This window comes from Aethalodelphis obliquidens, unplaced genomic scaffold (genome assembly GCF_003676395.1).
Source record: "Aethalodelphis obliquidens isolate GAN/ISIS:26980383/991018 unplaced genomic scaffold, ASM367639v1 scaffold8, whole genome shotgun sequence".
NCBI lineage: Eukaryota > Metazoa > Chordata > Mammalia > Artiodactyla > Delphinidae > Aethalodelphis > Aethalodelphis obliquidens.
In genome coordinates, this window is record NW_020837952.1 from 38,867,792 (window position 1) to 38,891,956 (window position 24,165).

General features: G+C 39.5%; 1 protein-coding gene across 3 annotated transcripts in view; it reads right to left on the reverse strand.

Moving 5' to 3' along the window:
• CEP83 (centrosomal protein 83) overlaps positions 1-23,390 on the reverse strand; it is a 133,594-nt gene extending 110,204 nt beyond the window's left edge. For 2 of the 3 annotated variants that reach the window (XM_027107200.1, XM_027107198.1), the window contains exon 1: positions 1,575-1,987. The gene's annotated coding sequence lies outside the window, so the exon portion shown is untranslated. Of the gene's footprint in view, positions 1-1,574; positions 1,988-11,189; positions 11,324-23,298 lie in introns of those variants that run through there. The other variant, XM_027107201.1, reaches the window with a different exon arrangement.
• Positions 23,391-24,165: the final 775 nt, after the last annotated feature.

The following is a 24,165-nucleotide window of genomic DNA, read 5'->3' on the forward strand; positions in this document are numbered from 1 at the left end:
GCACGTACCCGTGTCCCCTGCTTCGGCAGGCGGACTCTCAACCACTGTGCCACCAGGGAAGCCCCCGTGGTATGTACATTTTTTAGACACAATGCACATTGCACACTTAATAGACTACAGTATAGTGTAAACATAACTTTTATATGCACTGGAAAGCAAAAACAAAAAATTCATGTGACTCGCTTTACTGCAGTCGTCTGGAACCAAACCCACAATATCTCCAAGGTATGCCTTTACTTGCCATACAAATTATATCATTAAGGGTTCAATGAGTAGAGTAAGAGTGAGATTACTGGCTAAACCAAGGTTTAAAAACCACCTGTGAGGGCTTCCCTGGTGGCGCAGTGGTTGAGTCCGCCTGCCGATGCAGGAGACGCGCGTTCGTGCCTCGGTCCGGGAAGATCCCACGTGCCGCGGAGCGGCTGGGCCCGTGAGCCATGGCCGCTGAGCCTGCGCGTCCGGAGCCTGTGCTCCGCAACGGGAGAGGCCACAACAGGGAGAGACCCAAGCAAAAAAAAAAAAAAAAAACCACCTGTGAGCAATAAGTGTTCTCTCAATGCTCTATGTTACCCTAAATTGGTATCACCCTACTAGTTGATACAATTCCTAAATATAACCACACTTCACCTGGTTAGAAAATACTCAAAGGAAGGGGAACACCTGACATAGTATGTCCCCAAAAACCAAAGGGTAACTCAAATCCATTTTTAACTCTCTGTAGAGTCCTATACGACTCTAAAATGTAAAGCATTCTAATAATCCTAAACAAAATGCGTTTGAAATCACAGCTCAGTACAAAAGGTGAGTATGAACTATAACCACCTACAGGCTAAACTATGAATTCAGAGAACTCTGAATCCGGATAATTGCAGGATAGATACATTTACTTATATTCTAGTTGAATATTAGACTTGTTTACAGAGATGTTGCTTGGTAACAAAAGCTGTGCTTTAACAACCCACTCAGTTTTAGATCTACTCAAGTATTTTATGCTCATAGTCTGAACACATTATGAACTATATACTACTGATACGAGAAACTAAGGACAAGTTTCTTGTTATCCTAGACATCTTGGAGATTTTACTAAAATAGTTTCATCGTTACAACTAATGTGACCAAAGGCTTTTAAAATACTTGACAATAGTTATTTTTAAGAGCTAAGTACCCATTTTTTTGGCCAAAGTTGGACACTAAGGATACATCAAAATGTCCATGAGAGCCCAGCATGCATTCACATATTCTAACGTTATCTTTGTAATGACAGCCAACATCACTGTTAGAATTGTCTTCAGGGTCAACGAAAATGGCAGCTTATTTTTTTTCACAAATGAAACTGGAGGTACCACACGTTTAGTCAGCTTTTAAACTGAGGCTACCCAAGCACCACTGGAGTTCATCAAAAAGCCCCACAGAGTTTCACGTGCATTTAATCGGCTACAGAACATTCTCCCAGCCTACTTTTCTAACACCCGCTCCACCTGCTTTACGGGAAAAATAAAAGAAGAATTCAAGGGCAAGTTGTAAAGAAAAAAGCCACGAGCATTCCAAACCACGGACAAGACAGCGTTACGTACCAGACTCACACTCGGACCTTGCAACGTGCGCACAGAAAACTTAACAGTGACCGGTGTTCCGGCCGCACTCTCCAGGTGGACACCTCCACTGCTCCAGCCACGGGAGCCTACGGCACTCTTCCCGCCGGGGCACTGGGGCCACGGGAGACGGTCCCGGACGCGGGGTGCAGGCCCAGCCCGTCACGCCTGGCGAGGTCTCGGCGGCCGCTCGCGGCGCAGGCTGAAGAGCAGGAGCCGCAGGGCCAAGAGCGCCCCTCGGGCTCCCGACCCCTGGAAATGTGGGGTATCCCGAGAGAGCTCCGAAGGCGAAAAAGGCAGCGGCAGCAATGGAGATAAACCCCGCTCCTCCTCGGTGGACTGGCCTTCTCTGGGGTGCGGGGCCGGAGCCGAAGTCCGACTAGGAAACAACCCCGAGCCCGCCGCCCGCCACCCTTCAAACCCCGCAGAGCGGGCTGAGTCCCGAGACCTAAGGGCGCGCGAAGCAGGAAGTCCCGCCCCCACGTCGACGTCACCGACGCCGCGGACGCCAGCCGCGGCCAGAGGCAGTTAAGAGGGAGGCGGCGAGCGAGCCGACGCTGGGGTAGTGCCCGACCATGGTGGGAACGGCGGGGCCAGGTTGGCGCTCCGAGAAGCCTCTTGGGGCCGCGGAGATCCCTAGAGCCGAAGGGAACGCACAGTCCGGGGCCCGGCACTTGCCAGAGTGACGCGCGCAGTTGAGCGGGAAGCCGCTCCCCCTCGCCTCCTCCCCACGCAACGTCTCGGCGGTTTCTCCCAGTTTCGCGCTTCTCCTGCGCTCCGCTGGCTCTTCCGACACTTTTTCTTCCCTGAGGGCACTGATAGTGGTCCTGCCGCCACCGCCGCCTGCCTTCGTGTCCGACCGTGCAGACGGAATGAGTCTCGAAGTCTCCTGCCTACCGCGTCGGCCATGGGGCCTGGGCCCACGAGTGGGGAGCCGGCGCAGCTTGCCGGGCGGAAACGGCCAGGTCAGGAAAGAGGCCCATGCGCGAGTCCCTCCCCGCACCGCACGCTCCAAATCTCAAAACGTGTTAGCTCGAGTACAGGGCCCACTGGGCTCAGTGGTATCAATGAACTATATGTTACAAATCATTGGTCAGTGGGAAAAAGATGATCTGAGGAATTACTAAACGCTGGGGACCGGCTTTACATCTGTTTCATTTGTTTAATACCAGCTGACAAGAATTTAAATGTAAAGAATGAAACCATAAAAATATTACAAGAAAATCTAGGTGACTATAATCTTGAGCTGAGAAAGGCCTTTTCTAAGTATGAAGCAATAACCAGAAACCATTAAAGAAAAAACTCGATAAAAACCACATAAAGATTATTATCTACACACAAAATGGAATATAAATTTGTATCATGTGGAAAAAGAAGGAAAATATTCCTAATACACAAAAAGCTCATAGAATATCAATTTTAAAACTTAACACAATAAATAAAATTGGCAAAGGATATCAGTAGGACATTCTTAAACCAAGAAAAACAAACTTCTAATTAACAAATGAAAAGATGTTCAACTTGCAAACATCCTTTTTGTCTATCAGTGCAGATAGGAGGTGGGGATACAATTACTGTCATGCCTAACTGGTGTGACCTTGAAATTGGTACACCGTTAATTACCAAAATTTAACAAAATAATTAGGCTTTGCCCCAGCAAACTCATTTTCTAGTCATGCGCTCTAAAGAAAAGAAAAAGAAAACAGATTTACGAGGATGTTCCTCACCCCCTTTTTATCATAGGTGCTTATGGAAACAATGTAAGTACCATCACTAGGACACTAGTTAAATACATTATGGTACCTACATACAATGAAATACCCTTGAGCCGTTAAAAACGATGATGTAAATCTCTTTATTTACACAAAAACATGTCCACAGCATATAGGTTTTTTTTTCCCCCTAAAAAGCAGAGTACAGTTTAGCACGAACAGTGCTTCACCCAAACATGAGTATGCATGTGTATGTATGTGAATGTAAATACAAAAAGATCAAGAAGGATGTCAGCCAAGATGCAACTGATTTTTATTTTATCTTTTGACCTTTTCTATCTTGTTTGAATTTTGTATAATGAATATATCATTTTTACAAAAACAAAATTGTTTTAATTAAAGATGCCAGTGAAAAAGGGCCAGTTTACTACAGACCCTCACAGGTGGATAACCAATGTGAAGTAATTATATTTGGGATCTAAGTCTCAGCTTTTTAAGTGTCCACAGATTTGGTTACATTAATTTACCTAGAGTTGGACAAACTTTTGTCATTTGGACATCCTGATCTGACTCCCAGATTGGACTGGGTATCCTTCCTGTGTGCTCTCTCTATGCCTCTCATGGCATTTGCCACACTGAACTATAATTCCCTCTTTCTGTCACTAGACTGTTTACTCCTACCACACACACACGTCCTTTTTCTGCCATGTTATGTGCTTATTTTCCCCTGATTCCTTTTCTGTCATCTACTTTATTTTTCTGTGCATAAGTTTTCATTTTAACGTAATTACACAGATATTAAAAGGATAATTTCAACAACTTTATGCCAAAAAATTTAACTTAAGTGAAATGGACACATCAAAGTTTAATAATAACACAAATATGAATTCCAGCTGCTTCAAATTGTGATATTTACATTGCTAGTGTGAGTGTAAAATTTAGGGCAGTGAAAATATTCTGTATGAAATTGTAATGATGGATTATGTTATTATACATTTGTCCAAACCCAGAGAATGTACAACACCAAGACTGAATCCTAAGGTTAATTATGGATTTTGGGTGATTAGATGTGTCAATGTCAGTTCAGCCTTGGTAAAAAAAAATGCACCATTCTGGTGAATGATGTTGATAATGGGGGAGGATATACATGTGTAGAGTGGGGGGGTATATGGGAAATCTCTGTACCTTCATCTCAATTTTGTTGTAAACCTAAAACTGCTCTTTTAAAGTCTTTTTAAAAAATGAACATCTAAGATGTGTGCATTTTATTCTGTTAATCATACCACAATAAAATATATATTTTAAAGTGCTGATAAAGATGATTCCTTTCTGTTAACTGAAATACCAATGTCTGCTAGCAAGGTCACTTACTTAATTCCTTATATCAAGATATCTGAGAAATCTAACTAGTAATCATAAAGTTGTTAGGTGCACCCATATTCAGAGCAAAGGAAAGTATATGGTCCTGAGGGGTAAATCCAAACTGCAGAAAAGCTTGATAAGCTATCAAGCAACAACAAATGTGTTTGTTTACCATGGCAGATAAATGAAAGAAATAACTGCTATAAAAATGAAGGCTTTGATATCATGGAGCTAATAAATTTGCATTACACATACAAGAGTGGAATAATGGGGTCCTTAGGAACCTAATAGGAAATTGTTTTATAAGTTTAAATTTTAAATGAGAGGAAGTGAGGACATGTGGAGTATTTGATTAAGAAAGAGTGATTTAGGATATAGGAATTCTTTTGATAAAAAGAAGGCATTCCAGTATTGCTTTTCACATTTAATACTTTGTTGCCAAAGCCAGAAATAATGTAAGAAGAATAAGCTTGTATTTCAGAATGTCAAGGAAAAAAAGTTATATGTTGTATGGCTCAGTGGTAGAACTATTTTTGTCTTCTTAAAATTTCACATACCTTCTCATTTTCTCATCTCTCCTTTCCTATTTCTCTTTGATCATTCTACTTTTCCTTCTTGTACTCTCAATATTTGCTGATATTCAGGAATTATAACTTGTTAGCTGACATAGTGGTATGTGATTATGGGTTTTTTAAGTAAAATATTTGTGAAGAAATAATATATCTGAGTGTTATCTGGGCTTTGCCTTCAATGATCTGAGAAGGTGGGGAATGTTATGTAGATCAGTGGTTCTCAAACTTTAGTGGAGCTACAAATCAGCTGGAGAGATTGTTAAAACACAAATTCCTGGGCCCTACCGCAGAGATTCTGGTTCAGTGGTCTGAGGTAATGCTAATGAATTTGATAAAAACGATTGGCCATTTATAACTGATCACAGCTGAAGCTGGGTTCTGATAAGTACGTAGTTCATTATACTTTAATATGATTCTGAACCCAATTTCAGTTGTGTGTATGGTGAGTGGGGGAAGGAGTTCCCACAGCACCGAGCAATTCTCCAGACATTAGCTGGGTGGCCTACAATTCAACTCAATTCTGACACAGCCTACCCAGAGACAGCATCAGATTCCACAGGTTAAGGGCTCAGTTCCACAGCCTGAGCAAACGCCCTTCCTTCAGAGGCCAATCACAAGCCCAGGTTACCACCTGTACTTCTGACTGACTGGCTATAGATTGAAGGTTCCCGTGACCCCTTCATCAGATTAGATTAATTTGCTAGAGAGGCTCACAGAACTCACAGAAACATTTTACTTACTAGATTACCGGTTTATTATAAAAGGAGGTAGCTTAAGAACAGCCAGATAGAAGAGATGCATGGGGCAAGGTTTGAGGAAAGGTCACAGAAATTCCATGCCCTCTCAGAGTGCACCATTCTCCCCAAATTTCTCTGTGTTCACCAACCCGGAATCTCTCTGAACCCCATCCTTTTGGGTTTTTATGGAGGCTGCATCACATAGGCGCGACTAATCATTGGCCATTGGCAACAGGTTCAACCTCCAGCCCCTCTGTCCTACCTGGAGGTAGGGGGAGGGGCAGGACTGAAAGGTCCAACCCTCTAATCACCTGTAGCTCCTCTGGTGACCAGCCCCCATCCGTAGGTACTTTCCCAAAGTTGCCTCATTAACATAACAAAAGACACCTTTGCTGATCTCTTAAGAAATTCCAAGGGTTTTAGGAGTTCTATGCCAGAAATGGGATGAAGACCAAATATGTTTCTTGTTGTAAATCACAATATCACAATTCTATTCTCTCTACTTCAGCATGTTTGAAATTTTTCATAATAAAAATTTTTTATAAAATGCATACGCCAACACCTGACAACTTCATTATACTTGCCAATTCTTTCCCAAGGACTTACATATTTTAATATGATATTTATTATAAATTAACCTCATTTTATTTATCCTTTATAATACAGGTAGGGCATTAAATTGATTTTTTTAATGATGTATGTAGGCAGATTGCACTATATATGTGTTTCATTTGCAGATGGTTAAAAATATTTATTATAAAATGGGAATATTGAGTCCAATAAGGGTGACAGCTGCTAATCTAAGACAGTCTGTGGAGAAATGAAGGCTATGGAGAAGAGCAAGCCTTGGCAGCTAAATGGGCAGCTTCAGTGGTAACCAAAGCAGGTACCTCACCAGACCTGCCAGGATTTCTACTTTCCTAAAAAAGAGGCTTAACAATTCAAAGTATCTTGAGTTCTCCCAGGACATTTTCTTGTTCACCATTTTGGATTTCCTAACTATTCAAGATGGGAAAATCATTCTGAAGACAAATTGATTTTTCTCCAAAGAGCAGCAGGCTAGTTATTAACACTCCAGAAACTTGTCAGAGAGCTTCATTTTCAATAGACGGCTACCCAGCCCCAGACAAGAAACAGCTGAAAACTGTTTGGGACAGATAGTCAAAGGCAGTGCCTGCACTTTGGAATCATCAAGGGAACTTAAAAAAATACTTATATCTGGGTCTCACCCTTCTGACTTAATTGATCAAGAGTAACTAGGCATTGGAAATTTTAGGTTACTCAGGTGATTCTAATGTACGACCAAGACTGAGAACCATTGCTAGAAGACTGAAGCAGTGGTTCTCAAAATTTAGAAGGAATCCAAATCACCTGGAGGGGGTATTTTTGAACAAGTTCCCAGGTGATACTGAGGCTGCTGATTTGGAGACCACATTTTGAGAACATAAAGCACTCTGCTGCACACCCTAAGGACACTGGCTGTCTCAGGGAAAAGCACTTGTGCAGTTGAGTGCTGAACTTGACACTTTTTTATAGAACACCATTTTTATTTGAAAGAATGCTGACAAAAGTTGTACAGACTTGGGTATTTGGGAGACATTTTCTCAAAAAGTGTGCCAGTCACTTCAAGGAAAATAAGTGATGCTATTTGATGCCAATGACAAAATTCGAACTTGCAAGTGGAAACTAGAAATTTGGAAAACTTGCATCCACCATCATGCACTTGACTACATACCAGTACTTGAAAGATTTCTGTGGTAAGGCTGGTAGTGAGATTAGTGAATGTGATTTTTTTTGATATTATATAATGAAATGTGTCAATATTTGGAAAATCTGCATAACTCAGTGAAGCAGTATTTTCCAAACGAACGGTGCATAATGTTACCAAATCATGTATGGGTGACAGAGTCAAAGAACAAGTTAGACCAACTGATTTTAATGTCACAGAATATGATACAGTTTTAGATTCCACATTGCAACTAACCTTTAAAAACTAGTACCTGTGGAGGTCTGGTATAGTACAAAGAATATCCACAGTTATCTGAAAAGGCCACTAAAATAGGGCCCCTTTTCCAACTACATTTCTGTGTGGGGCCAGATTTTCTTCATATACTTAACCCTCGGGGGGAAAAAACGTTTCCCTTTGTCCATTCTACGTTCTTTGGCTGGCCTAATATTAAACTGACATAAGACTGATTAGCAGGAGAAAACTTTAATTTTGTACGTACGGGAGCCCACATAGACCTGAGAGACTCTTCAGCTGTCAGGTAATTAATGCTTATATACCATCCTGAGCTAAGGAGAAGAGGATAGGGGTGTGAGGTCTCAAAGGGAAGGAAGATAATTCACAGGAAGATGAGAAGAGCAGATCTATGGTGAACAAATGTTTGCCATGCCATGCAGATAAGTCTTTAGGATATAAAAAGTTATTTTTGGTAACAGTGCTCTTCTTGGTACAAGTTCCCTATCGGAATGGTTTTAGGCAGTTCAAGGGGAGGTAAAAAGCTCTTCCTGAGTCCACTGGGCCTTGACTGTCTTCAGTTCTTAGTAATTCACATGCTTGCCCTGTACCCCCAAAAACCAAAAGCAGAATATCACAACAGACTGAATGCAGAATCAGATATGAGAAACCAGTTGTGTTCTATTAAACCAGACATTAAAGAGATTTGAAAAAAATTTGTGAAATATCACTCTTCTCACTTTTTTTTGTTTTGGCAAATGTTTAATCTTCATAAAGTTTTCTTTAGGTTACATGCAGTAACTTAAAACTGTTATTTTAAAGTAAATTAATAGGGAATTCCCAGGTGGTCCAATGGTTAGGACTCTGTGCTCTTGCTGCCAGGACCCGGGGTTCAATCCCTGGTCAGGGAACTAAAATCTCATAAGCTGCATGGTGTGGCCAGAAATAAATTAATTAATAAATATTTTTGTAAATTCTGTTTTAATTTCTAATAATGTAAATATTGCCAGATATAGGCCATATAAACATAAGCTCATTGAAGTCCTCAATAACTTTTAAAAGCATAAGGGAGTCCTAAGACCAAAAAATGGAAATGGTGTTCTAGAGTTACAGGAGTATTCTATTTCTTGAAATTGCAGCTACATAGATATTTGTTATTAAGAAATACAGTTATTTCTTAAAATATGTATACAAATTTTATGTACTTTTGTGAATGTTGTATTTCACAATTTTTTTTTTTTTTTAGTTGCAAGTAAGGAATTTGCCTCTTAGTTTACTAGAAAAAGCAGGGTTTTGGAAGTAAAAGATTTATGATTCAAGTTCTCTATCTGTGTTAACCTGTTGTATGGTTTGGGGACCAAGAAGAAAAAATAGAATGCTGTAACACCACCTTCTGTAAAGCATGAAAGTGCTTTATGAACTATAAAGTGGTATGCAAATATTGGCTACTATTATTATTGCAGAGTATCAACATATATATCAGTTTAAAAGTTTCTCTCTTCTAATCAACCTGCCTGCGGCCTTGAAGCAGACTTTTGAGAATTCCTTAAACCATCATGTTTTCCATTTTTATTTGACTTCCAAACTACTTGGAGTTAAATTTTTTGCAGTGTTAACAACGCTATTGTATGTTTGTTATGGATTACTTCTCCTCCAAATAGTATTTAATCTTCTTGATTTACCTTTTTAAAACTGCCTTATATGTATCTTAATATTGTCGAAGACCTCAAATACTTTATGGAAAAAAGAGGAAGAGAGTAAATCTTATATAAATTATAAAGGATACTGACAGTATGAGAGAGGAGATGGCCCTCACATGTCCTGTTTCCAAAGGTTGTGAGGCAACATTTGTGGCAGTCTCGTTTCCCTCTTTCTGTAGCACATCACCCTCACATAAATAAATAAAGCACAGGACTTTCATTTCCAGGCAGTTGTCATAGCAACTTTTGACTATCCACAGCAGAAGGAATTCTCATATCTTAAGCCCTGATTCCAGCAGAGCTAAGACACAAAGACTAAAAGGAACATTAAAGAATGATTGCAAGATGTAATGAAACTGGATATCTGTTATTCAGAACTTTTCCACTAAATGTATGTACTTTTTCCCCCCTGACATATATTCCCCCTTATAGGTTTCAGAACTCAACAGCAATAAATGGAATAGCTACCATTTATCACTCATTACATGCCAGATACATAGAACATTACATACGTTGCTTTTTTTTTTAAATACTTCCAACAACACTATAAGTGTGGTACTATTTTTGTCCACATTTTACTTTATGAGGAAATTGAGTTAGATAGATAGATGAAGTAACTTACTCGAAGCCACACAAGTAAGTGTTCAGCCTTTCAGCCTTCAACAGGGTTGACCACTTCTTAAAACATTCTCAAGTTTTCTGGATTTCCTCCTGCTTTACTGACCAGACACTTTGCTAGCTCCTTTGTTTCTGCCTGATCTTTAAATGTTGGCTTGCCCACGACTTGGACCTGAGCACTCTTCTCTACCCAGATGATCTCTTCTAGTCCTGTAGCTTTAAATGCCTTGTATGTGTTGATAATTCCCAAATGTGTATCTCCCACCCCAGATATCAACATGCATTTCAGACTCATGTATGCAACTGCCTGTTTGACGCAGGTTTCTAATAGGTATTTCAAAGAAAATAAATCTTAAACAGCTCCCGTCCTTCAGTCTTCCCTGCCTCAGCAAATGACAACATTGTCTAACCCAGACGCTCAAGCCAAAATCCCGGAGTCATCCTTGATTTCTGCCCTTTCCTCACACCCCACTGCTAATGTATAAACAAGTTATGTCAGATTTATACCCCCAATCTATCTTAAATCCACCTCTTTTCATCTCCATTGCCATCACTCTTGCCAGCTTTAAAGCCTTCAATGGCTTCCCATTGCTCTTGGAATATGATTTGAGCTCCTGACTATAGCCTAGAAGACCCTGCATGGTCTATCCCCTCCTTCTTGCCCCAGTCTCCTATAGCTGTCCCCCACCATCACTCTTCTTTACTCACAATATCGTCCTTTCCTTCCCTCAAACACATCAAGTTCTTTTTGCCTCTGGGATTTTGTAGTATAAACAATATGAACTGTCTCAAACTTCTCTCAGCTCATCTTCCTAGCTGGCTCTTTTTCATCCTTCACGTTTTAGCTCAAATATCTTCTTAGGGATTACCTTATCTAAAATTGGCTTCCTGTCAGAGTTTTCAACCACCCACATCATTTTTATTAATAGCACTTACCAGTATCAGAAATCTTTACTATCTTTGCCCCTCTCATTTATGTAAGCTCCATGGGGTCCGGGACCCCTACTGTCTTTTTCACTTCTACATTCTCAAAGCTCAGGAGCATATAGGACGTGCTCAGTAAACACTCACTGATGGAGGAAAGGAAGGAAAAACAAAATTCAATGCCAGGTTCCCATCCCAGGATTATTTTACTCTAAAACTGCTTTTAACTACCTCTCTATTTTTATTTATTCATTTATTATTTTTATTTCCTTTTTTAAACTGAGATATAATTGACATACAATATCATGTTACTTTGAGGTGTATATCGTAGTGATTTGATATTTATATGCATTTCAAAATAGTCACCATGATAAGTCTAGTTACCAACTGTCACCATACAAAGTTGTTACAATATTATTGACTATATTCTCTATGCTGTACATTACATCCCCATGACTTATTTATTTTATACTTGCAAGTCTGTACCTCTTAAACCCTTCACCTATTTTGCCCTCCACCCCAAGCTCTGTTCTTTATATCTGAGTCTGTGCCTGTTTCGTTTTTGCATTTATTCTGTTTTCTAGGTTCCACATATAAATGAAATCATATAGTAATTGCCTTTGTCTGACTTATTTCACTTAGCATAATATCCTCTAAGTCCATTCATGTTGTTGTAAATGGCAAGATTTCTTTCTTTTTCATGGCTAATATTCCTCTAGATAGATAGATAGATAGATAGATAGATAGACAGATAGATAGATAGATAGATAGATAGATAGATAAAGATAGATATGTATCTCACATCTTCTTTATCCATTCATCTATTGATGGAAACTTAGGTTGCTTCCATATCTTAGCTATTGTAAATAGAGCTGCAATGAACATAGCGATGCACGTATCTATTAAACTTAGTGTTTTCGTTTTCTTCAGATAAATACCCAAAAGTGGAATTGCTGGATCATATGGTAATGCTAATTTTAATTTTTTGAGGAACTTCCAAAATATTTTCCATAGTGGCCATACCAATTTATATTCCCATCAACAGTGCATGACGGTTCCCTTTTCTCCACATCCTTAACAACAGTTATTTGTGGTCATTTTGATATTTGCCATTCTGACATGTGTGAGGCGATATCTTATTGTGAGTTCTATTTCCCAGATAATTAGTGATGTTGAGCATCTTTTCATGTGTCTGTTGGCCATTTGTATGTCTTTTTTGGAAAAATGTCTTTTCAGGTCCTCTGCCAATTTTTTATTCAAGTTGTTTGTCTTCTTGATATTAAGTTGTATAAGTTCTTTATATATTTTGGATATTAACCCCTTATCAGATATATAATTTACTAACATCTCCCATCCAGTAGGCTCTCTTTTCGTTTTATTGATAATTTCCTTCACTGTGCAAAAAGCTTTTTAGTTTGATGTATTTAGTCCCATTTGTTTAGTGTTGCTTTTGTTTCCCTTGCCTGAGGAGACAGGCCCAAAAATATATCACTAAGACTGATGCTAAAGAGTGTACTGCCCATGTTTTCTTCTAGGAGTTTTATGGTTTTGGTCTTACATTCAAGTCTTTAACTCTTTTTTTTTTTTTTTTGCAGTACGTGGGCCTCTCACTGTTGTGGCCTCTCCCGTTGTGGAGCACAGGCTCTGGACACGCAGACTCAGCAGCCATGGCTCACAGGCCTAGCCGCTCCGTGGCATGTGGGATCTTCCCAGACTGGGGCACAAACCCATGTCCCCTGCATCGGGAGGCGGACTCTCAACCACTGCACCACCAGGGAAGCCCTTTAATCCATTTTTGAATTTATTTTTGTATATGGTGTAAGACAGTGGTCCAGTTTCATTCATTTGCATGTGGCTGTCCAGTTTTCCCAACACCATTTATTAAAAAAACTGTCATTTTTCCACTGTATATTCTTGCCTCCTTTGTAATAGATTAATTGACCTTATATGCGTGGGTTAATTTCTGAGGTCTTTATTCTATTTCATTGATCTATGTGTCTGTTTTCATGCCAGTACCAAACTGTTTTGATTATTATAACTTTGAAGTATAGTCTGAAATCAAGGAGTGTGACACCTCTAGCTTTGCTCATTTTTCTCAAGATTGTTTTAGCTATTCAGGGTCTTTTGTAGTTCCATACAAATTTTAGGATTGTTTGTTCTACTTCTGTGAAAAATGCCATGGTATTTTGATAGGGATTGCAGTGAACTTTTAGACTGCTTTTAGATAGTTTGACAATATTAATTCTTTCAATCCACAAGTGTGATATATATTTCCATTTATTTGTGTCATATTCAATTTCTTTCACCAATGTCTTAGAGTTTTCAGAGTGCAGGTCTTTCACCTTCTTGGTTAAATTTATTCCTAAGTATTTTTTTTTGATGTAATTGTAAATGGGATTGTTTTCTCAATTTCTCTTTCTGATAGCTCACTATTAGTGTGTAGAAACACAATGGATTTCTGTATATTAATGTTGTATCCTACAACCTTGCTGAATTCATTTATTAGTTCTAACAGTTTTTTTGTGGAGTCTTTACATATATTACCATGTTATCTACAAATATTGACTGTTTTACTTCTTCCTTTCCAATCTGAATTCCTTTTACTTCTTTTTCTTGCTTAATTGCTGTGGCTAGGACTTCCAATACTATGTGGAATAAAAGTGGTCATAGTGGGCATCCTTGTCTTGTTCCTGATCTTAGAGGAAAAGCTTTCAGCTTTTCACTGTTGAGTATGATGTTAGCCGTGGGTATGTCATTTGTGGCTCTCATTATGTTGAGGTACATTCCCTCTATACCCACTTTGTTGAGAATTTTTATCATAAATCGCTATTGAATTTTGTCAAATGTATTCTCTGCATCTATTGAGATGATCATATGATTTTTATTCTTTATTTTGTTAATGTAGGATATCATGTTGATTGATTTACAGATGTTGAACCATCCTGGCATCCCTGGAATAAATCCCACTTGATCATGGTGTATGATCCTTTTAATGAATTGTTGAATTCAGTTTGCTAATATTTCATTGAGGATTTTCCTTCCTATTTTAGCTTTTCAAGATGATTTCCAGTTATATTATTTTGCTCTAACTCAAGACTAATGCCTGGGGGCTTCCCTGGTGGCACAGTGGTTAAGAATCTGCCTGCCAATGCAGGGGACACGGGTTTGAGCCCTGGTCCGGGAAGATCCCACATGCCACAGAGCAACTAAGCCCATGCGCCACAGCTACTGAGCTCGTGCTCTAGAGCCCATGAGCCACAACTACTGAGCCCATGCACCACAACTACTGAAGCCCACATGCCTAGAGCCCGTGCTCCATAACAAGAGAAGCCACCGCAATGAGAAGCCCATGCACCACAACAAAGCGTAGAAAGCCTGCGTGCAGCAACGAGGACCCAACGCAACCCAACAATAAATAGATAGATAGATAAATAAATAAACAAATAGATAGATAGATAAATAAATAATGCCTGAATCCCCCAAGACCCTAAGTTTGAGATGAGAGTGAAAGAAGATGGGCTGTGACAGAATGGAATTGGAAGAGCTCCCAAACAACTGCAAACCTACCTTATCCTACTATAAATTCTTTTAGCTTTGTGGGGGAGGAAAAAAAGATAGAGGACACTATGGCACAGTTTTTAATCCCTCAGAAATGAGGGTTGAATTCCTTGAAACAAGAAAACATAGTCCGCATCACATCCTTCCCCACCAAATTCCCAAAGTGTTTAGGAAGTTGTTTATAAGCAAAGAACATTATTCCAAAATGTTAACTTTGGGGATAGAATTGACAATTATACCAGATTACTGCCTCTCATTTTCATTCATTTATTATTGACACCAAAATTATATCTAAATAACCCTTGAGGAAGAAAGACAGAAGGAAGGCACAGGATATCAAAACCTGAAGCATTAGGAGGCTAAGGACAGCCTGAGGAAATTACTGCATGTAGGGGAGGAAAAGTATCCTTTTCCTCTACGCTTCCAAGTTCTAGGCTGGGGACTCTGTAACAAAAGACAAGTTAACAAGAGAAAAGCATACAAATTCAGTTAATATAAGTTTTACACAGCATGGGAGGCTTCATAAGGAAGTGAAGACCTGACCTAGTGGTTAAACCTGAGTATTTTTATGGTAGGTTTGATGAAGTATGGAAAGTCATGAAAAAATGTGATAGGACAAAGTGTGTCTGCAAAGCATAGTAAACTGGTGGTGACTTAGCAAGACCTGTTCATTCAGATTCTTCTCTGTGTCCTTTGTCTTCAGAGATAAGGATGCTCCTTTTCTCCAAGTTTAGGGAGGGCACCTCTCATATGAGGGGTTTATGACCTGCTTCAGTGCAAGGTCAGAAAATTCTTCCTGCACAGGCCATTTCTCAAATTCCTTCAACTTACAATAGTCAACATGCTAAGGCACCATATTTTATGTTAGGGTGTTCTCAACCGTGTCATGGATATTTCTCACAGCTGATCCCCCTGCACTAACTCAAAATTGGTTGTAAAGTCCAGCCAGTTCCTAGGGAAAGGAATAGGGAAAATGATTCAAGGATATTCTTCCACGCAGAATATAATTTTAATTTATACAAGTTTCCAAAAAATCTAAATCTCAAATATCTCACTCTACTTCTGGCATCAAAAAGAAGCATGCCAAGGCCTGAGAGAGATAAATTATTATAATTTGCATGTTAGCTGGCTTTCAATAACCTTGTCTCCTGAGCCTTTTAAATGTCAAGGGTTTTAGCATTAAAACACTTAGCTTTCAACACTTTAGAAGCTCTCAGTGCTAATGTTTTTGTTTTGTATTTTAACTAACAGTTCTCTGGCTGAAGTCGTTCATCTTCAAAACACTTAAATTCCTAATACATAAAAAACTTGCAGGCAGTTTGAAGAGTTTGGGCCATAGTGATAGACTGAAAATGAAATCTGCTCTTGACCTTGATATTGACTTTGCTGTGACTGTACAAAAATCATTTATCTTCCTGAAGTTTCAGTTTTTTAATTATTAAACATTAAAAACTATAGGGATATTATTTTGAGATCATTGGAGAAAATGGACGAGTCTAGGTTATTTGTAGGTATACTCATATCTAATCCAATTATGTAAATGCTATTTTAAAATATCTTTCTAATTCTGTACTATATAAGTTTCATACAATGAAAACAAAATTTAATTTGATAGTTTGTCAAAATCTAATATCTCCAGTTTCCTTTCAATTAGGGTGAAAGAGCCATGCTAAAATTGAAATAATAGAACCTCCAGACTTAATTTTGTCTTTTCTTATGCTGCACAGAACCATACCTCTTTACTCTGTCTGAAAAGTTTTCATTAGTCAAGGCTCCACTCTCATACCCCTGACCCTGGATCTACAAACACCACAATTTTATATGAAAAGACATTTTATATAAGAAAAAATACAAACATCAAAAAACATGAAAATTCTTGTAAACAAAGAATGCAAACTAAAATTAGATAAGTTTTTCACCTAGCCATCTGGCAAATATTAAAATTAAAATTGGAAAATATTAAAACATAGTTTTCATTATGGGCTAAGGTGTAAGGAAACAAGATTTTCGTAGAATGCTAGTGGGTGTATATATTGTTAAGTCCTTTTTGAGGAGCAATTTGGTAATACCTATCACAAGTTTCTAATTGTACTTTGATCAGCATGGTAGTAGACAAAGATACAAAAATAAATATCAAGTGTCAGTGGGAATGTAAAGTCATTGGAACACTTTTACACTGCTGGTGGGAATGTAAGCTGGCACGTCCGCTTCTGAAAACAGTTTGATGTTATCTGATGAGGCTGAAGATGTGCATATCTCATGACCCAGCAGTTCCACTCCTGGGCATGTAGTCAAGAGAAACTCTTGTTCATATCCACACTGTTTGTAAGACCAAGAAAACAGAAACAATCCCCACTGTCAACCAACAGTGCAATAAATAAATAAACACAGCAGTGAAAATGGATGCTCTCAAGAACACTGTTGTGAGGAAACAGTAAGTCACAGAATAATGTATACAGGATGATTCCATTTGTGTAAAACTCAAAAACATGCAACAACTAATTCATATGTAGTTTAGAGAAACAAATATATGTGGTAAAACTAAAAACAAGGTAATGATGAGCATAAATTCAGGATAGTGGTTACCTCTGAGGGACAGGAAGGAGCACAAGTTGGAGAGAGGCACACAAGAGACTCTAAAGGTAACAAAAATATTGAGTTTTTTCCCTTAAACTTGATGATGAGTTATGGGTGTTTGGTGAGAAATATGCTTCTTTTTACTTCATAAATATTTTTTTTATCTAGTCAATGGTTAATAAAAACAATTTAAAAATTTAAACTGTTAGTCAACATGAATACAATGATTTTGTTGATATAAAACTCTATACTTATTAGGTATATAAACTGCATAAAAGATGTCTGCAAGGGCATACTCTAATGTTATAATCACCATTATCACCTAGTGATTGAATTTGGGCTAATTTTGCTCCCTTTGTTTTACTTTACTATGTTGTTTGTTTTGTTTTATAAAGGACATGCATTCTTTTTTTTTTTTTTTTTCCCCTTCCTTTTTTGCGGTACGTGGGCCTCTCACTGTTGTGGCCTCTCCCGTTGCGGAGCACAGGCTCCGGACACACAGGCTCAGCGGCCATGGCTCACAGGCCCAGCCGCTCCGCGGTATGTGGGATCCTCCCGGACCGGGGCACGAACCCGTGTCCCCTGCATCAGCAGGCGGACTCTCAACCACTGTGCCACCAGGGAAGGCCCATTCATTTTTATAAAGACAAAAAAGCTACTTTTTCAAAAAAGATAAAACTATTAGGGTGTTCATCACAGTATTATATATCAATATGTTATATACTGAGAAGTAAAGAATTAACGTTATCCAAAGATAGGTCTGGTGTTTGCTCTCAGCTTCTGTGAAGTAACCTCTAAGCCCTTGGAATGTCCTGCCTGGTAAGAGTGCCTTTGCTTATCTGGGGCCTTTGGGCTACACCAGATTGTCAGTGCTAACAATGAATTGACGGTTGGGGCCTTGAGCCACGTTGTATCAGCTTAAACCCTATAGGAGCTGGAGGCTAAGGTCAGCCATGTAGGTAGTAGACCATATCTCTGTGACCAAGCCCCAGTAAAAACTCTGGACATCAAGGCTCAAGTGAGCTTCCCTGGTGGGCAATGCTTATGGAGTATTGTCATGTACATTGTTTCTGAGAGGAGCTAGGGCTGCCCATGACTCCACTGGGAGAAGACAACTGGAAGCTTACTGCTTGGAACTCTCACGGACTCTGCCCCATGTGCCTCTTTCCATGGTTGATTTTAATCTGCACCCTTCCACTCTAACAAACTATAAGCATGAGGGTAACAGCTTTCACCTAGTTCTGTCAGGCCTTCCAGCAAATTATTGAACCTGAGAGTGGTCTTGGGGACCTCCAAACTTTCAGTTGGTATCAGAAGTGGCATTGGTCTTGAGGAGGCCCAAAATTTACACATATATATTATCAATTATAAGCAAAACAAACAAACAAACCCTGGAAGCCACCTAAATGTCTACCAACAGAAAATTAGTTAAATAAATTTTGGTATATTCATATCTTAGGACACTATTGTCATTAAAATCCTATAAAAGAGTGTTAAAATGATATATTAAGAAAACAAGCACTAAGACAATAATATTTCTTTTTTAGTAAAATGTGTGTGTGTGTGTTTGTGTGTATAATTCTGTGAGGGATGAATCAGACACAGATTCTGCCTTAAATAGAGTCCAATAACAGAGATTTTTTAATAAGTGCACACATATTCACCCAAAATCCTCTCCTGAGTTCCCTGTGTCTGTGAATAGCACTCCCTTCTTTAGTGAACTTCTCTCCCTCTTACACCAACCATGTGGCTCCAGCTATATTACCAAGTTCTTAATGGTCCCATCCTCCTGCTCTTAGCCCATTAGTCTAGAGTGGACCCTTAATCTAGGTTGGGCCTGTCATGGTACGCTACCCCACTGACCACAGTTGACTGGTTGGGGAATGAGTCAGCAAGAGCTCTACCACAGAACTTATAAAAAACAGTTGTAAAAAACTGAAGATAGGAAAAACCAGTTGTCTCTACATTGGAAATTTAGGAACTGCCAGTGGCAGTAAAGTTAGGAAAACAAACTGACAGAGAAAGTACAGCCAATTCTCAAAAAGACATATAGTAAAGAGAATTTTAGAGTCATGGTCATGTTTGAGACTAGATCCAGTTTTCCTAAGACCGAACTGCATTCCCTTCCCTTTTGCCCGTTGGTTATACAAGCCTTCAATTATCTGATCTTTCCCATTATCTTTCCAATCAGTTTCCCTATTGCTTAGGCTTCTTGAGATGGAGTTATGTGCATTTAAGGGTATTAATTAATAAAAAATTGGCCAACTCAGAAACATGAAATATCTTTGACTTCTTTCTCTTATTTCCCACATATAAGCAATCACTAAGTTTTGTTTATATTCCCACATAATACCTCTACTATCTGGTCACTTCAGCCACTTCTCTCAATCTTCACTGCCATTGCCTTAGGTCAGGTCACCATCCCTCCTGCTCCCCTTCTCCCACTTTGTATTACAACAGCCTCCTAACTATCTCCTTATTCATTAATTCACTTATTCAGTAAATACGTATTGAGTGCCTAGTATATACCAAGCACTTTTTTAGGTGCTGAAGAGATAAGTAGTAAACAAAACAAAGCCCCTGTCTTCATGAGGGCTCTATACTCCTCATGTAGAGGATACAGTTAGTTGATGAACAAATGTATAGTAAAATATCTAATGGTGATAAGTGCTATGAAGAATCTATGCCCCAATATTGTAGTAATGGTCCCCAGTCATGCCTCCCAGTATCCACACCCTTGAGTATTTTCCTCCCACAATGACTCTGGCTCAACTATATGACATGTTTTAGCCAACATGACATCAGCAAATGAGGTGCAAACAAGATACTGAAAAGTGGACTTGCTTTCTCTGGCTTCTGAGAATTCTTCTGCTACCATATGAACAAGTATTATCCCAGCCATTTCAACTATTCCAGCTAAGATCCTATACATGTGAATGAGGCCATTGAGACCATCTGGCCACAGCCAAACCAGCCCCAACCAGAAGAACTGCCCAACCAACCCACAGAATGTCAAAAAATAATAATGTTTGTTGTTTTAAGACACTAGGTTCGAGTATGGTTTGTTACACAGCAAAAGCTAACTAATAGAGCGTTATAATGGAGCAGAGTGATGGGGAGCTGCTACTTAAATGGGGTAATCAGAGAAGTCCTCCTTGAAGAGATGACATTTGAACAGAGGACTGAATGAAGAGAGGAACTGAACCATCTGGCTCTCTGAGGGAACAGCATTTCAGGTGGAGAGAACAGCATTCCAGGCAGAGGGAATAGCATGTGAATAGCTTTGAGGCAGGAGCAATGCTTGGCATGTTAGAAATAGTAGGTTTGTCAATTGAGTTTAGTGTCCAAGGGAAAAGAGCAATAAGAAATTAGAGGTGGTTGTGGGGCAGTCATATCTTGCTATTGCAAACAATGCTGAAGTTAATACATTTTTATAGATGTTTTACATAAGCGACATTATAGCTATAAGGTAAGTTCACATAATTAAATGGCTGTGTCAAAAGGTTTGTGCTTTGGTATTTTTCACAAGTGTTGCTAGATTGCCTTCCATTAAGGTTGTAACAAGTTACTATGCCACCAGCAATATGTTACTTGCAATTATCAGAGTATTATCTAACGCATTGGTCTTTGCCAATCTGATAGGTGGAAAAATGGTTTTAATTTGCATGTTTTTTATGAATGAGGCTGAGCAATTATTTTACACACTTCAGAGCCATTTGTGGTTTTTTTCAATGAATTGCCTATTTATCTTATTTACCCATTTTTCTACTGGATTGTCAATCTTTTTCTAGTCCTTCACATACTAGGAAAACAAGGCTGTGTCTGTGATGGAGTCACATTTTGAAAGAAATCTGGCTGCTGTAAGGGATAGACTGATGGGGCAGGCATGGCAGCTGGCAGACCTGTTAGGAGGTTACCCTAATGATCCAGGTAAAAGAAGATGGTGGCCAGGGTTAGAAATGTAGAGGTAGAGGTGGTGAGAAGTGGTCAGACTCAGGAGAATATTGTAATAATATCTAATGTTTATTGAAGGTTTACTTTGTATTAGGCACTGTGATAATGACCCTATAAGCATTTTCTCATTCTACTTTTCCAATAATTATATGAGGGAGGTGCAATTTTCTTCCACTTACAGAAGAAGGTTAAGTGGGTTTGACTCCAAAGCCCAAGTTCTTACCCACGATGCCATATTCTCCATAGCCTCCTACAGCCTGTAGTCCTGCAATCCATTCTCTCTGAGTCAAAGTGATCTTTCTGAAACGCAAGTGTGTTCTTGTCGCTCTCTTGCTTAAACACCCTAAGGTGGCCCCCCAAGCCTTAGGCATCCAGCATCTGCAGAGCTTTCAAGATTTAGCCCCAGTTAACTGTTGCTACGCCTCCCCACCGGGGCTCCTCCATCCCCTTCCACAGAACTGCTCACAGTCTGGAGCCCAGGACACTGCACTCCACCGTCAGACCCAGGCTGTGGCCTCCTCCATCAACAACATCCTTCCCAATCCCCAGACTTTCCCAGACTAAGTCGCACTGGCCCTTCAGTCTCAGCTTAGACATTGGCTCCTCTGGGAAACTGTGCAGGAAATACACTTCCTCAAAAAAAAATCCTGGGTTAGGTGGCCCTTGTATGTTTTACCAAAGGATCCTGTAGTCTCCCCTTCACTAGTATCCATAACTACTGTCCATAACTAGTGTCCATAATTTCCCCACAATTCCTCCCAACTGGACTATAAACAGAATGGAGACAGAAGCAATATTTACTTTTTTCTTAAATATTTCTATACAATGATTTTAAAAGGTAAAAAGACTTAGGTTTAGGTAAAACGATTTACATTGCTTACACATCAGAGTATAAAACGGTATTCCCTCACTATCTACGAGAGAATGATTCCAGGACACTCTCACCCCACCCCCGCCACTGCCCTGCCCTGCGTTACCAAAGTCTGAGGATGCTCAAGTCCCTTCCTAAAATGGCATGATATTTGCATATAACCTACACACATTTTCCTGCATACTTTACATCAACTCCAGATTGCTTATAATACCTAAATACAACGTACATGCTATGTACATGGTTGCCAGTGTGTGCCAAATTCAAGTCTTGCTCTTTGGAAGTTTATGGAATTTTAAATATTTTCAATTCATGATTAGTTAACTCTTCAGATGGTATGAAAGATTCACTGTACAGTGAAAAGTCTCTTTCCCCTCCCCATCATCCCCCATTGACTTTGTTTTCTTCCTTTACAAGTAGCTATTATAGTTTCTGTTTACCCACCTGAAAAATGTTTATGCGTGCTCCAAGACTAAACATATATGTGTATGTGTGCGTGTGTGTATTCATGTCTCCTGCAAACATTCCACACAAATGGTAGCATACTATACACATTTTTTCTGCACCTTTTTTTTACTTAGAATATATTGGGGACCTTTCTGCATCAATACACAAGGAGCTTCCTCTTCTGTGTGTGTGTATGTATGTGTGGGGAAGGCATGAACTACATTTTGTTCACTGTTACATTCCTCACTGCCTCAGCACAGGGTCTGGCACATGCTAGAGTTTTATATGACTGTTTTATTGAATTGAATTAAATTACAATATAGAAAGTTGATAATAGTAAGTGCTGAGGATATAAAAATGACTAATAAGCACACAAAAACATGCTCATCACCATTATTCAGCAGGGATACGCCTACTGAAAGCACAGTGAGATTTTACTACCCACCCACCAGAAAGGCTAAAATAAATAAAATGAAATATCTGGCAACAGCAGGTGTTGGCTAAGACATGTACAAATGGAGCTCTTCTACTGCTAGTGAGAATGTAAATAAACTGATACAGCCACTTTGGAAAACTGTTGATAATAACCACTAAAGCATAACTCATATGCGTGAGTTATGACACAGCAACTCTATTCCTCCATATATGTCCATCAGAAATGCTACATATATTCACCAAAAGACACATACAAGTAAGTATGCAATAATGGCTTACCCTTGCCCAAACAAAGGTTTGCTTCTTGAGCAGCTCCTAGGAGGTAACCCCTAAGCCCTTGGAAGGTCTTGACTGGGGGCTTTAGGATATTCCAGATCATCTATGCCAGGGGTCCTCAACCCCCCTGGACCGCATATGGGTACTGGTCCGCGGCCTGTTAGGAACCGAACCACACAGCAGGAGGTGAGAGGCAAGCGAGCGAAGCTTCATCTGCTGCTCCCCATCGCTCACATTACCACCTGAACGATCCCCCCAACCCCCGTCCATGGAAAAATTGTCTTCCACGAAACTGGTCCCTGGTGCCAAAAAGGTTGGGGACCACTGATCTATGCTAGCAATGTGATTTATGTGGCCTCGGGCCACGTGGTATCAGATTGACCCCTGGAGGACTTGGAGATTAATGACACTCACGTGGGCAGTCACCATATCTACATGACCCCCAATAAAGTCTCTGGACACCAAGGCTGGGGTGAGCTTCCCTGGTTGGCAATAATCCACACATATTGCCACACATCACTGCTGGGAGAAGCAAGTGCTGTCACTGGGAGAGGACAACAGAAGCTCACACCTGAAACTCTCCTGGACTCTGCCCTATGAACCTTTTCCCATTGATGATTTTAGTTTGTATTCTTTCACTATAATAAACCATAACTGAGTATAATAGCTTTCTTTCTGAGATCTGTGAGTCCTTCTAGTGAATTATTGAACCAGATGGTGGTCTTGGGTACCTTCCCAATGGCCATGAGAATATTCACAGAAGCATCACTCATAAAAGACAAAAACTGGAAACAACCCAAAAGAAAACAGTTCAATAAATTGTGGTATATTCATACAATGGAATGCTCTACAGCAAGAAAATAAACAAAC